Here is a 3458-nt window from a genome sequence, read left to right on the forward strand (position 1 = left end):
AGTGCACTTATGAAATCGATCTCCTGTGTGAACTAATGTATGAATCTTCATATAGTCCTTGGTTTTAAAGGATTTTCCACATATAGTGCACTTATAAGGAAACTTCCCAGAATGTGTCAACAAATGATACTTTACATGAGTTAATTGAATAAATGTTTTATCACATGACAAACATCTAAAGGGACGCTCACCCGTGTGTAAATATATATGACACTTCATTGTTGATAGAGTTGAAAAAATCTTTCTACATACTGGACACTCAAGGGAAGGCTTTTTAGTGATCTTTAACATGTTTATTTTTCAATTTCTGTCTTCTAACTTTTTAGAATTGCTAGAAAATAATTTGAATTAGTCGGTTGGCCTTGTATGTCTATTTCTGTTGTTCAACTTTTATGTACATGTATCAATTAACTTTAAAACAACTGTTGCTCAAACATTGTGATGTTTATTAAATAGCTTACAGCATAGCCTAATCAATGCAATTTTGTTGTTTTGCTTGACTTTAATGTTCCATTATATTAAATTAGCATACTTCTTAAAAAAAAGTTTCTTCTAGGTTTAATTTTTCCCCAAATAATATTGAATCAGCCATATAAAAGTCATGTATAATTTAAATTGTTATGATCTTTCTTGCGTCAAATTTATATTATCTTTCTTGCTTTATGAATTGAAATTCCTTTTCCTCTTCAAATCTATTGCCCTTTCTGAAAAAAGACCGTAACTTATTAAAACATTTGTTGTAATAATTTGGGAATTTTTTTGTTCATTTAGTTTGAACAATGATTTCAAAACATTACATGGCATTTTGTTTTAAAATACCTTTTTGAACGTACATTTACATAGTCATAGTAATATATTCTTTACTCGAAAGTACATGTTGGGCATGAATGGGGTTATACAAATTGAATGAAATGTTTAAAACTTCTATATCTGAAGAAAGTTAAATAAATACCCCCGTCGCAGCAAACCTGCATACTAAGCGAATTTCCATTTACCCGGCTTGATTTCTTCTAAAATATTCCCTATAAATTTTCAGATTTATTTCCTATAACATTAATTTTAGTGAGTAGTTAGGTTTGCTGCTACGGGGAAGATGTTGAGGTGTGTTTTTTTTCAATTGAAATATTGATAGTTTAGTATGAAACAAACCAAATTGCCAAATTTGATTAAAATATATCCATAAACAAGCAAACTAGAACAGTTTATTTATTCTCTATAAGAATAACATGGGAATTTTAAATTTACAATTTTTTTAATTTTCTCCGTAGTCAATGAACATCCAAAAACACTTCAATATACTAAATCATTTGTTTTTTTAAGCTCTTCAAAATGGTCTAGAGAGAAATTTAGAAATTTAAAGTTTTTAGGGTCAAAAATGAGAAAAACCCATTTTTACCCCATAAAACCCCCCATAAACCCCTGATCCCATGGTCCGATTATGCTGGTTCGCGAACTCATTCAAATAAATGTAGGTTTACTTGTTTGTACCAAATTTCATCAAAATCGGATCAATTTTGCTCGAGTTATCGCGCTAACGGACACATATATAAATATATATATATATGAATTTGAACGGATGGTGTTTTTGGCCTCTGGGGACCTCAAAACGAAAAAGTAAATCGGACCCGGGTCTAGGTCTTACCATGAGACCTACGGTAATAGCTTATTCCCTATATGGGAAATTCGCTAAAATGCAAATCTATTAACCTACAAATTTACAACATTCAACCATCAAATTCATCTAGGGAATAGACAGGCTTGGATAACACAAATGTGTTTAGTTGTTTTTAAAATGTTTAATTGTCTGTTATTTGTAAAAAGAGTTGGTTTATATTAAGTTTCTATGAAGGGTTATTTTACAGTTCTGTGATATTCTGTAGCCACAACATCAAGAGATTTGTGCGGATGTGAATTTTTTATTGATATGTTTTTCTCAACGAACCCCAAACTCTGATGGATCTTAAAAGGACGCCATTGACCAAGAAGTGGCAGAAACATTGTTGATGGCTGTGAAATGCTAGGACGTGCAGTGGAAGAATTGAAGTAAAAATTCCAACCTGCATGAGTGAAAGTAAGCTCCATCTGATATTTTTTTTAAGTTAAGGAGATATGACAAGGTGTAACCTACTAGTGAATTTCTTTGATGGCAAGAGTTAACAAATATATAAGATATAATTTACAAAAAATCTAATGAGTAATGTTTATTTTTAAAAGGTCCTGTTTATTCTCGATCACCCTTTATAACAATGTGAAACTTGATGAACAATGAAGATTTGTATCTTTGCAATATTTTATTTTATGACGATTATTTAAATTCATGTAGTGTTAAACCTTGCAATTAATTGATTGCTCTGATTTTCATGTACCTTTACTGCGATCAACATTATTACAATTCATGCCATAGTCACTATTTACAATGATTCTTGTAACAATTTTATAAAACACCATGCTTTCATGATTAATTAAGTATATTAAACTGACGGGTTTTCGAATTATTTCTTATTTCTTAATTATGTCTTACAGTTTGTTGTGCTGGGCAAATTCACCTTCTAGCAAATATATCTTTAAACTACAAAAAAAGGCCATCAGAGCCATTGCTTCAGCTCAAGAAAATTATGTAGATCCAGTTTTAAGAAATTCAAACTTTTGACCCTTCCTGCTCTTTATATTTTACACTTGGCACTTTTCATTAAAAACAACCTTTATTTATTTGAAAACTGTAAAAAAAAACTCATAATTATGAAACTAGACACAAACAACTTTTGAAAATTCCAAGTCACAGATTAGCTTTATTTCACAATGGGCCCTATTATCAATGCATACAAGTCTACAACAAATTGTCCTTTTATTTGACAGACCAGTCTTTGACCTTTAATAATTTTAAGAAGAAACTTTGAGAAAAATTGATTGTACTTTGTCCTTATGACATGAGTTCATTTTTATCCTCTCAACTGTAATTTTAATATTTGTATGTATTTATTATGTGTAAACTATTTATAATGCATGATTTGTACTGACATGTCACATATTCATTGTTGATATTCAGCCTCTGTAATGTGAATTTTTGTGATGAATAAATTTGATTGATTGAATATTGGTTGATGGTTTTGAAGGATTCTCTGCATGTAATCCAACGATGTGGTCTCTATTTGGTATGAACCAATGAATGTTACTTCATTTCAAAAACTGATTAAGAGGTTTTTCCTATGTAGTATATTTATGATGTCACACTCCGGTATGAAGCAATGTGTGTCTCTTCATTTCAGCAATGGTATTAAATGATTTTTCACATATAGTACACTTATGAGGTTTCCCTCCTGTGTGAACTTATGTATGTATCTTCATATATCTGTTAGTTTTAAAGGATTTTCCACATATAATACACTTATGAGGTTTCCCTCCTGTGTGAACTTATGTATGTATCTTCATATATCTGTTAGTTTTAAAGGATTTTCCAC

Source organism: Macrosteles quadrilineatus, unplaced genomic scaffold (genome assembly GCF_028750875.1).
Source record: "Macrosteles quadrilineatus isolate MER2022 unplaced genomic scaffold, UCM_ALF_1.0 Scaffold_2__2_contigs__length_208266976, whole genome shotgun sequence".
NCBI lineage: Eukaryota > Metazoa > Arthropoda > Insecta > Hemiptera > Cicadellidae > Macrosteles > Macrosteles quadrilineatus.